General features: G+C 42.9%; 1 non-coding gene across 1 annotated transcript; it reads left to right on the top strand.

Annotated features, from left to right (window-relative positions):
• Window positions 1–629: 629 nt before the first annotated feature.
• trnas-uga (transfer RNA serine (anticodon UGA)) lies at window positions 630–711 on the top strand. The gene has a single exon. It is a non-coding gene; the product is annotated as a tRNA-Ser (tRNA).
• Window positions 712–12674: the final 11963 nt, after the last annotated feature.

A 12674-nucleotide genomic window follows, 5' to 3' on the forward strand; every position in this document is an offset into this window, starting at 1 on the left:
AGGACAACTGTCCACCATGGGCAAGTTGGAAAGAAGGGCCACTTTCCATGTTGTATTGTTCAAGGACTTGATGACTCTAGAACAACCGCAAAAGCTTTGCAAATAATTCCGTCAAGATGATTTCAAGTTCCAAATCTTCGGTCAATCTTCCTCTCTTGTACTCACAAGTTCATTAACTGTTGTCAGAACTTACGGATGAGTTGCTGGATCCATTCCTGTAAATTGGTTCTGCATTCTTTCTAATTCCGATTTTGATTTTACGAATATAGCTAGTGTTTATGGACTTAGCATCAGTATTTCTAATACCATATTTAGATGAATGTTAAAAAACAACTTTGGCACCAGATGATGAGCAATTGAGTCAAAGTCGATCGGACGCAGTGAGACAATGATCCTCTCTTCATGTGGTGTACATCCGTGACTCTAAAATTCGATGAAGAATCATTCCCACAACTTCAGCTGTGTCAGAATCTAGTTTGCGATGAAAGCCTGTCAATCTGCTAAGGTAACGTTCGTCTGAGTCCCAGCAAAGGATTTGGCGAAATCTTTGGGTCTTGACAATTTGTTCTTCAAATTACGTATTTCATTAATTCAGTTCTTTTACTATGAAAATTGGCAATTTTGTCGGAGCTGTGATGGCCGAGAGGTTAAGGCGTTGGATTTGAAATCCAATGGGGTCTTCCTGCGCAGGTTCGAGTCCTGTTCACAGCGTTGAATTTTTCAAAAGTCATTAATTCCTTTGCAGAATTTGGATTTCGTGGAGCTTGAGCTTTGCATTCAATTGAAACTAAATTTTCAACTGTAAAGAATCCGAAGTAATTTCAAGACGTCTAATAAAATAAATTATATGTCAAGACACAAAAAGCCACCAACTTCCAACATGAATCAGTTTCAAAACATTCGTCGAACTATCGTGAAATTTGGATGTTCGGGAGCGGGGGTTTGGAATTAAGCAAAACAAGAAGCAATGCAATACATTACCTGCAGATGATGATTTTTTTAAAAATCAATTGAAAGTCAAGCTAAGAAAGCTCAACCTAATTTACAACTGACTCTCAAAGCCAATAATCTAGTATAGCAGCAGTCAATGAATTAGAAAAAGCAACTCCATGTGTGGAAAGGATCTCGACTGATCCAGGTTCCTGGCTTGAGGTGTAATAAGGCAAGGCGATATCAGCGGAGTAGAATTTTCTGGAAATATTAGAAATAGAATGTTAACGGTCTTCTGCTGTCCACATTCGTAAGAAACTGTGCATTAAGAACTGATTTTGAAAATTAACGATGAAAATCAGACTTAGCCCTCTGCTTGTGGGGTACCATTGTTCAGAACAATTGGTTGTTGCTGAGACTAAAATTGACCAAAATAATCGATGGGGATCTTATCCACGACCTTCGTTGGAGCAGTTGGTGTGGAGAGCTCAGCTTGAAGAACCAAATGCCAATTATTCATTTTGGCGGTCTGAATTGCTTAGTTAAACGTACTCCCAGTTTAATGAAAAATATTTTGCTATCAGAGCTAGATGTTTTCATGTCAGCAATGTTCCGATATGAGAAGACACTCCATGGAGTAGATGTGACTTAAATTTTGACTCTAACGTCAGAGATGTTGACACATTTCTGCCCCAAAACAGCACTACCATTGGTATCAAATCAAACTGAACAAAGGACTAGTTCACTTAGACACTTCCTTTCTGCAGACTCTGCCAATCGACCGTTCAGGCCCGATGTAGGAATAGAGCGTGGTGACATCTGTTCGCAAGTGGATCACTTCATTCTTGCTCACGGTCCATAAACCATAATTCATTTTGAACTTCTTAGCCATCAGCATGATAAGTGGTACATAATGCATAGGTTTGCGTCTCGAAAGAAAGCGCGAAATCTTCTTCAATGCAGACGCAAATTCAAGTTGTCGCTGGTCGACCAGAAGACAGATATCGCGAAACAAAGTGAATACAGAAAACAATCAATGTTTTCTGGGAGTCAAAAAGATGTACTGGAAGAACGGAAATATATATTTGGAACTAACGTCACATACCACTTTTAGACTAAATGTTCTTGTACCGTTATCTTATTTTGACCTTCATGTCCACCATTGCTGCAAAAATTATCTTAACAACTCAGTACTTTGTGTTCTTTGATATTGTCTCCTTCGTGTTTCTATTGATTTTGAAACTAAAAACGGGCAATAGTAATGCACCCTATTTCACTTGCAAAGATCAGAAGAAGATCAATTTATAAGAGAACAGAAATAAAGCTACGTCTGTCTTCTGAGAGAAAACACAGTTACCACTTCGACTCCAAAAAGTCTTCTTCAGAAGTCAGCGCAATGAACTCGAAATGGTCGACCGAAAACGAAGAAAAGAAGCCATAATGCCGCGAATACACCACCCGCAAGCGCATCAAGTCCTACTCGAATAGGCTGTATTACAACTCTCAACATCAGTGGAGAACGGAACAAAGCTCATTCTGCATTTGCCAACCTGTTATGACGTACATTGTAAAGTCAGAAATATGATTCGGTAAAAAGCGGGATGAAAGCGGGATATCGGAAGTCTGAAAAAAGCAAGTGCATGCTTTGCTTTGAAGAAGGTTGGCAGTGATGAAAATGGAAATTAACTACAGTGAGGGGGGCTTCATTAATACTCAGAATCGTTGCAACACACAGCAATTCTTTTTGCTGGGTTTCTGTTCTGCCATTTTATAATCACGACTGCTGTCGGGTTTGGTTTCCATTCCAGGCTTAGGTGACTGCCTGATGGAAGTTTGCACATTCGCCCAATTTCTGTGTGGTAGCTCTGGTTTGCTGCCACATTCTAAACATTTGCAGGTTATTTGGATTCGCCATTGAACGCACATGGTTACAGAGACAGGGATGTGGAGAGTGTCTGGATACAACGTACTTGAGAGGATATTAGTGAACTTCAAAAGACAGAGTGGGGTTAGTCTGCTGTTTCCTGGGTGAGTTACATGGACAGAGAGGGGTCAGGGTATTCTTCCCTGAGGGAGAGACTTTGACAGGGTTGGATTAGTTGCTCTTACCTGTGTCAGTCACGCAGATACAGTAGGGTCATCTGCCCTTCCCTGGGCGAATTTCTTTCACAGTTTGGTGACAGTCTGCTCTTCCCTGCCTGAGTGAAACAGAAAGAGCGGGGTCAGTATTCTCTTCCCTCGATAATTTATGTTGACAGTCTGGCTTCCGTCTGCTCTTCTCTGGCGAGTTACATTTGTAGAGTGGGGTTAGTGTTCATTCATTGGGTGAATGCCATAGACAGAATGGGATCAGTCTGCTCTTCCCTGAGTGAATTACATTTATAGACGGGGGTCAGATTGCTATTCAGTGAATGACTTATATTGACCGTGTGGGATCAGTCTGCTGAGTTACACTGAGAGTGTGGGGTCAGTCTGCCCTTCCCCTCTGTGAGTAACAGTGACTGAGTGGCGTCAGTTTGCTCTTCCCTCAGTGAGTTACATTGACAGAGTGGCATCAGTCTACTCTTCCCTGGTTGAGTTGCATTGACAGAGTGGCGTCAGTCTGCAATTTCCTAGTTGTGTTAAAGTGATCGCATGAGGTCAGAGTGCTCTTCCCTGGTTGAGTCACATTGACAGATTGGGCTTCATCTGCTCTACCCTGGGAGAGTCATATTAACAGAATGGGGTCAGTCTGCTCCTTTTTGATTGAGTAATATCACAGAGTGCACTCAGTCTGTTCTCTCCTGGGTGAGCTACGTTAAGAGAGTGGTGTCAGTCTGCTTCTCCACGGGCGTGTCACTTTCTCAGAATCGTGAGAGTCTGCTCTTCTCTGTCTGAGTTTAACAGGAAGTATGGTTTCATTCCTGTCTTCGCTGGATGATTTACACAGACAGAATGGAATAAGTCTTCTCTTCTCTGAGTGAGTTACTTTGACAGAGTGGGGTCAGGCTCGTCTCCCTGCTTGTGTTTCATTGACAGAATCAGATCAGCCTGCTCTTTCCTGGATGAGTGACAGAGACAGAATGGGTACAGCCTGTTCTTCTCTGAGTGAGTTACGTTGACAGACTGGCATCAGTCTGGTCTTTCTTGGGTAAATTTTACTGACTGAGTGGTGTCAGTCTGCCATTTGCTGGGTGAGTTACATATAAAGTGTTGGGTCAGTCTGCTCTTCCCTGGATGACTAACATTGACAGAGTGGCGTCAGTCTACTCTTCCCTGGGTGAGTTACATTAACAGACTGCGGTCAGGCCAGAATTTCCTCGTTGAGTTACATTGATCGTGTGATGTCAGACTTCTGTCCACTGGTTGAGTTACATTGACAGAGTGGGGTCCATCTGCTCTTCCCTGGGTGAGTTACGTTAGCAGTTTTGGGTCGGTCTGCTTTCCGCAATCCAGGAACTCCATCTCTAGCGGTTTCTTGTCAGTACCTCCATACTATGGATTTGAGGAGTTAACAAAAGTAACTCGTCCCCTACATCTTTGGGATAATTAGGGATCGGCAATGAATCTTATATCATTGAAAGACAACTGTGTCCCAGAAATGCATTTCTAATAATTGCATGTTCTCATTCGACACTGCAAGTGGTCGGGAATAACTTGAGGAGAGGTGCAGAGTAGAATAATTAAAGTCAAATGCACTGATGCCTAGGAGACATAACACAAGATGTGAGTGTGGAGCTGATGGTGCAGGGCTCAGTGTCAGTGCTATTGGTTCAGCATTTAAGGCTCACTGTTCGCAATGACTATCACACCACTGCTGTCAATTCACAACAATGAGCCTGTTCATCTTGGTTTGAAAATCCCTGCATGTGTATTAACGTGATTAATGGGACGCGAGAGGAGATGAGCATATCCTCGATATTCTGTCAGTTTAAACAGACGAAAATATCTGTTGGATGCCAATGCAAGAGGATACTGTCTTTTTCTGTGCCTTTTTAGCGGGGCATGCTCAGCATTGAAATGCCTGTTTTTGCACAAGCAGAGTTTGATTGCCATTCATACTGAGCAACATTAATACACAAAACGCGTTTTCTAATTCCTATGATCAAGTGGTTCAGGCGTTGCACATATGGACGAGAAATCTGGCTTTTAACGTGGCGCCATGGCTTAGCTGGTGAAAGCAGCTCCCATCACACTGGTGCCTGCTCATTGTATTGAAAGCTCGTTATTTCTCGCAATTATTGTGTTGCTGATCGAGAAACTCAGTGTCCTGTTTGAATTGCTGTACATTCTGATTTCGCATTCCGGCTTAATTTTCCTGGTTTAAATCCAGTAGTGTAGGTTGATTTTTTAACTACTATTTTAACCTGGAGATTCTTCCCGCAGTTCCACAAGCACGTCTGCTTCTCATCCTCTTATTCTCATTCCTTCATTCCCAGTTTTGTGGAAATTAAGTGGTGAGGCAGGAGACACTGCAGCATTCCCGGAAAATGTTGTGGTAATGGCACTGACACCACGACATGATCACCCTCATTCTCTGCTGTCTCCATTCATTCGTTGTACACCAACAGTAAATGCATCGTTGTTCTTCTTCAGCTATCATGTAATTACTTTCTTTTTCTGTTGGATAAGGAAATCAACTTTAACTTGGAAAGGGTCTTTAGATTTTGAGGAAGAAATGTCTCCTTGCCTCAGGTCGAAGTGACAGACTCATTATACAGAGAATGTGAGACTACTTCGACCGACTCCAGCCAGGCGTCAGAAAGCCTCTCAGCAATTCGAATCTCAAACTGTCTCTGAATGTCAGGCTTATCAAGAGCAGAAATGGGAAATGAGGGATATGGACAGCCAGAAAGTCGGAAAATGTGAAAAAGGCCCAGGAGGATACAGAGACAAATATAGAAAAAAACAAAGACCCATATTGAGGCAGACACTGAAAGAAACAATTCTCCATTCGGCGTGACTGCTTAATAACGGAAACTAAAAGGAAATGTAGCCATTAAAACATAGCCTTCCACCAGCTCAGGAAAATGAAATTAGCATGACAGCTGATTAAGTCCTTTTAAGATTGTAGATTCGATGTTTGTAAGCTCAGGAGTGATTTTGATAAATATCCTGATTCGACAGGTAAGATTATTATTTTCCCAACAGTATAATCTAGAAATCTATAGGTAACCTGTTTCCTGTCCATCTTAAGGAAAAAAAAAACCTGTTTCTCTCCATAGATGTTGCCAGTTGTAGCGGGATTCTCTATAAATTCTCGTTTTCAGTTCATATTTCCAAAACCTGTATCTTTTTGATTTTTGATAACCTGGCACTAAACCAAGCATTACCAGGTTCGGACCAGTAGTAATAAATACTGGTACCACAAAATATTTACACAATAAAACATGCATTCCCTGTCCAAGAATAGTACAAACACTATTGCGGATAGAGTTCCAAATCCTAACTACGAGATTACACGGAATGAAGACAGACACTCTTGCATTTATTCTCAATGAAATGGATTTTCCATTTAATTTCTGATCAGTTCCCCTGTAGATTGGTTTCTACTCGTCTTCAAGTTTTGCAGAATGGAAAATCCAATTTGGCCCATGGTGCAGTCTGGTTTAAAGACATTCATCTATTCTATTCCCAGTTTCCAGCTTTGGTCCATAACCTTATGTGTTCTGATGTTTCCAGTGCAAATGGCAGTGAGGTTCTCGCTTTGATCTTAGATGACACAACATTGAGATTGAAGTTTGACATAGTCACACTGTGTTATTCCCCACGTCGTGTCTCCCACAGAAAGAAACACATAGACACATTCGCCAAGAATCGCAATAGCGTCATATTCCCAGGCACCAACCTAAGCCCTAAGTTCATCTGTCTATATTCCATGTATTAAAGGAGATGCATTTCAGGCCACCAGTTCTTTTGCATTCATCTGCTCTCTGCCTACTCTTCCCATTATTAATGCTATCTTCCAGATTCTCAGCGTTTCCAGTTTCCACCTCACTGCCGACTTGTTTAATCTTGTGGTTCCCAGCCCCCTGCCACATTAGTATAAAACCTCCCCAACGGCAGTAGCAAAAACTCCCGAAAGGACATACGTTCCCGCCTGTTTCAAATGTAGGTCGTCAATTTTCTTATAGTCTCACATTCCCCAGAACTGGTCACAAAATCCAACAAATCTGAAACCCGCCCTGCAGCACCATTTCTCAACTCACGTGTTCACCGTGCCGTTTCTTTATTCATTTCTACGCTGGCAGTCACATGGCACCGGCAGTAATCCCGAGATTGTTACCTTTGAGGTCCTCCTCTTTAATTTCTCTCCTAGCTCCCTGAATTCTCCCTGCAGGTCCTCATCTCGTTTTTTTTTTCGTTGGTGCCTGTATGCACCAAGACAACTGGCTGTTCACTATCCCCTTTTCGAATGCTCTTCAGCCGATGGGCGACATCCCTGACCTGAGTACCTGGGAGGCAACACAACTCTCCAGAATTGCTCATACTCCACAGTGAGTCCACCCGCAGTTCCAGAGTGGCCAAGCAAAACCTTTACAAGGATTTGCCGTGTTTGCAGTGCTTGGACATGAGAACGAAACTGAATAGGCTTTGTCAGATTCCCAGGAGATTCAGGGCTTAGATATGGCCTCACAGAAGCTTATAAAATCATGAGGAAGACAGACAGAGGAAATAGTCAGGGAACACTTCTTCACAAGACACGCGAGTTCAGATCTACACAGCAAATGTTTCATGTGAGAGAGGAAAGATTTAAAAGGGATGTGAGGGACACATGTTTTTCACACAGAACTTTTGTGTGTGTGGAATGAATTGCCACATTTAGTGGCAGAGTCTGGTGCACTCACAACATTTCAAAGGCATCTGAATGGGTGTATAGACTGGAAGACCTCGGAGAGATAAGGCACAAATATTGGCAGATATGTATGGATTAATTTCGGTTATCTATTCAGCAAGGGCAAGTTGGATCGCGGGATTTGTTTCCATGCTCGACAAGTCTGAGATGCAAACCACCGGCAATGGTTTGAATACACCATTTGCAAACAAACGCATGATGTTTGTTACTCAGCCAGCGAGTTTGGCTATTTTGTTTGGAGGGTGGATGAGCCCAACCGATCCAGAGATGAAGGTTTTCCTGATATTTGCTGCCAATAACGATTCTTCTTGACACTTTCCCAAGTTAGCCATCAGAGATATTGGCTGAAGAAAAATATCTCACATATCGCATTACCCACTTTGCTCTCCAGCGAATCCACAAACTGACAGCTCTTATCGTGGAACAGAATCAAAACTGAAAAGTACCATGATCAGACACACCGAAGCTTAAGTGCTGTCTGTGAGGCACTGTGAGTCGTCTCTGACATTAACTGCTCGCACAAATAACAGCGAGGCAATTCCAAACCTACTGGACATTTAGTGTATTGCCAAGTCCCAGATAGTGCTCAAGTATCGTAAAACAAAACACAACAACGAACCATTAAAAGTGAACATTTCCAATTATATCCGTGATTAAATTAGGCCATCAATGCGCCGGTGCCCCCATCTGATCGAGAGAGCCAATCACATTTATCCCTCAGCAGGACAGCAATGAAGGAAATGAAAGTATAGCAACTTTTCACATCGCGATAACCCACCTTTTCGCCACAACATCAAAAAACGGCGAACATATTCAATGCAGGATCGTCTTTCGGAATAACGATGAAATAACTATGTCTATTCACTTTCAGAGTAAACGGGGAACAACGCAAGTTGTCTGGAATATGAATAACCAACAGAGACGACTTTGGTCTCAGATTCTACTGATGCACAGACCTTGGGCGTACCTTGGGTGATTGCCCGACACCCAGAAATCTTCTGGCTGCGTTCTGTTTGCCCTGTCACATTAAACTTGGGCTGCTCTAATCGAATTTGTAGTTGTTGCCATTTGTCCGTATTGAACTAGGGACAGCTGGTCGTGGCAACTCGTGACTGCCACACAAAGTCTTTGTCAAAATTGGATAGTCCCGCAACGTGATTCGCAGTGCAAGAACTTCGCAACGAGGATATGCCACGCAACAAGTTAAAAAGCACGCTTCCATTTATTAAAGTAAGTTTCTGGGAACTGATTCCTCCTTACACTCGGAATTATGACAACACATAAACCAACAGCCTGTCTCAGAGACAAGTGACCAATGCCCATCTTGTGCCGGACAAACGTTGTTGACAAGATTGCACGCAGGGACTGCACAGAAAACTATAGAGGAGAAGCAGAGAGACGACCATCGAGCTGCATTCATGCAGTTCAGTTACCGTGTAAACCCCATGCACAGCCGTTCCTTGTAGGTACACACAGGGCACTGAGTGTCTCTGACTCCGGGACTTGGAACTCGGATTATATGACCGTCTGCAGCACTGGTTACTTCCTTGTGTGAGGTAACTCCCGATGGAACATATGTAAAACACGATAGCTCATCGAGAAATACGTCCAAAATAGTACCCAAGAGGCGTATTTCTGTTGTGTTTCTAGTCCTATTCCTGACATGACATCCAGCATTGTACTTATTGTGTGCTTCCTGACGGTTCGGTGCATGCTTCCCTGATCGCATTGTGTGCAGTAAATTGCGTTTTAGCTGCAATTACGTGTGTTTGAAACCCAGGACCACCGGCCTCTATTTTGTTTTCCTCTTCTCGTGCGCAACTGCAACGCAGTAAACGATCAATTAATAATGGGAAATGACATACCCAGGCGTGTGAAAAGCCCAGTTTCCGTGGCAATTATGCAATGGTTAGAGATTACTTTGATTCAGGAGATAAGGATGGAAAGTGTGTTTGGGTAGAGATGAGGAACATTGAGGAAAGAGGAAACCAGCCGGTGTAGCTTACAAGAACACTAACAGTAACCACACTGTAAAATAAAACGTACAGGAAAAATAAACCGCCTGTGAATGATAAAAGAAGGCAAGAATTATGGGAGACATTCATTTCCCTTCTTCCTCTCCCGTTTGAATTGTAAAGAAACTTTGAAGAAAAACAATCGAAAAGTCATATATGCCTCATCGAACAACGTGCGCTGTACCTATGTCATTTATTACTGTGGATTAGAATACTTACAATGTGGAAACAGGCCCTTCGGCACAGCAACTCCACACCGACCGCCCCAGCCCAAATGCATTTGCCGTCTTTAATTGGGAAAAATTTCTGTCATTGTGAGCATCTGGATATACCAGTCCCTTCGCCAGCAAAAGAAATGAATATGTCATTAACCTTTGTTTGTTTCATGTCCAAAAATACTCAGATCAATGTCTCCCTTGATTACTTCTGCTGGTCATGTTAGCAAAGAGATCTAGCAAATTGCCAAGTGTGATTTTCCTTTCAAGAAATAATTTTGACTCAGTTTGGCTGCAAATATCTTTTCCTAACTTTGTGATTTTCTTCTTTTACATGGGTGTCTCGCACCTTACAAATGACAGAAAAGGAATGAAAGGAGATGGAAGCAGTTAACGCATCAGGTCAGCGGCAGCTTTCAATGAGATCACGGCTGATTTGGTTACTTCTCAAAACGGCATTCCTATCTGCAGTCATGGCCGAGTGGTTAAGGTCAATGGATTAACCATCCATTGGGGTTTCCCCACGTCGGTTTGAATCCTCTGAAATCTGTTGTGAATGCTTTCCTGCTGGAGCAATTTCCGTTCAAAAAGCCAATTTTGCAAATCACGCCTGGAATTTGATTAGAATTGGGAAACTCGAGTTCTTCATCAGAAATGTTCCATATTTAAAACATTATCTCTGTTTCTCTTTCCAGATACACTGCTCGACACATCGTGTTTCTGCAGTTGTTATTGAACGCCCTGAGCAGAAGTGCTGCTTTTCATTAGATTCCTTTCATCCCTTGTCCTCTGTTCTCTGACTCTGGTCATTGGCAACACTTCCTCCTGCTCGTCAGAGTGATCATTCCCCACCGCTCCTTCTCCCATCATTACAAACAACCGCAGGAAATTGCCACTTAACCATCTTTGTTCCAAAGTGAAACTCACCAGCCTCGGGAATGTCTCCACCAAACGGGACTTCTCTTCCCTGGACATGATGCAAACCAGAGGATTGTGAAGAGATATTGTGAAAATATTGTCAGTTGGCAGTTGGAAAAATGTTTAGGAAGCAAACCATATAATTTAGGCTCCAGCTTTGGAAATCTTGAGAAACTCTTTGGGGAATGGAATCAGAGGAGAATGAAGAAGTGTGAACTGTCAGTCCGAGTAGAGGAAGGGATATTGACTGATGTTCTCGGCAAAGGAACTGATCTGAGACATTGAAAGAAGTCTCGCTCCCGTACGTGAGGAATACAAACTTCATCTGGACTCTGGGACAATGAAAAACTCTGGAACACTCAAGACAATATCCAAATATTGACTGAGATCACTACAGTACGAGTACCATAGATGGGCCAGTTTTTGTCCAGTGTGTGCAGGAGGGCTTCCTGAGACAGTATGTAGACATGCCTTCAAGGGAAGAAGCCACTTTCGATTTAGTACTGCGTAACGAACCTGGCCAGGTTTTAGATTTGGAAGTAGGTGAGCACTTTGGAGACAGCGATCACAATTCTCTCAGGTTTACTTTCATGATGGAAAGGGATATGTGCACTCCACGGAGCAAGAATTTCAGCTGGTGGAAGGGTAATTACGATGCAATGAGGTAAGATTTAGGAAGCGTAGAATGGGGTTGGAAACTGTAGGGGGTTAGCACATTAAAAATGTGGAACGTATTCAAGGAAAAGCTCCTGTGTGTCCGAGATAAGTATGTACCTGTCTGGCAGGGAGGAAGATATAGAACGCGTGAGCCGTGGTTTATTAAGGAAGTGGAATCCCTGGTCAAGAAGAACAAGAAGTCTTATGTTAGGACAAAACGTGAAAACTCAGTTAGAGCGCTCGAGGGTTCCAACGATATCAGGAAAGACCTAAAAAGAGAGCTGAGAAGAACCAGGAGGAGACATGAGAAGTTGTTGGCAGATAGGATCAGGGTTAACCCTAAGGCTTTCCATAGGTATGTCAGCACTAAAAGAGCTAAATTTGGGACAATCAAGGATAATAGTGGGAAGTTTTGTGTGGAGTCAGAGGAGATAGAGGAAACACTAAATAAATATTTTTCGACTGAGTTCGGTATAGATAATGAAAATGTTGGCGAGGAAGATACAGAGATACTTGCGTCTCGACTAGAAGAGATCGAGGTTCACAAGGAAGAGATATTAGAAATACTGCAGAGTGTGAAAATAGATAAGTCAGCTGGGCCGGATGGGATCTATCTGATGTTGTTCAGCAAATGCACTGCAGGAAGGTACAAATCAAGCTGAACCTAACAACGGCTCGTTTTGAGCCGCTAATTTGCAGTGAAGTGGCGGCGCCAATAAAAGGTGTCACGCACCTCGTCTAATTCCACATCCTGAGCTCGAAATGACGAGATGTCTCTCGCTGAGTTTCGGCAGGGTCTTGCATAGATCACACCATGACACTTATTCACTGGAGTGGATCATGAAATCGCATCGGGATTGTGAATAAAGCGATGGAAACTTCCAGCAGAGAAGGAGGCGACCCTGAAGCAGGCAGCTGAGGACAAATGTTTCTCCTTTGCCAGTGAAAGGCACTGCTTCACAAATTGGAAACTTCGAAGTGAAGCAGTGTTGGTGATTATCTTCGCTGCTTGTTCATCTTTTAAGTTCTGATTCCGTGAAAGTCCATAGCATTACATATCGACATTCTGCCAGCGGTGAGTGTGTCTGTTGGGCCAGTGGATAA

Source organism: Chiloscyllium punctatum, chromosome 14, assembly GCF_047496795.1.
Source record: "Chiloscyllium punctatum isolate Juve2018m chromosome 14, sChiPun1.3, whole genome shotgun sequence".
In the NCBI taxonomy this organism is placed as follows: Eukaryota; Metazoa; Chordata; class Chondrichthyes; order Orectolobiformes; family Hemiscylliidae; genus Chiloscyllium; species Chiloscyllium punctatum.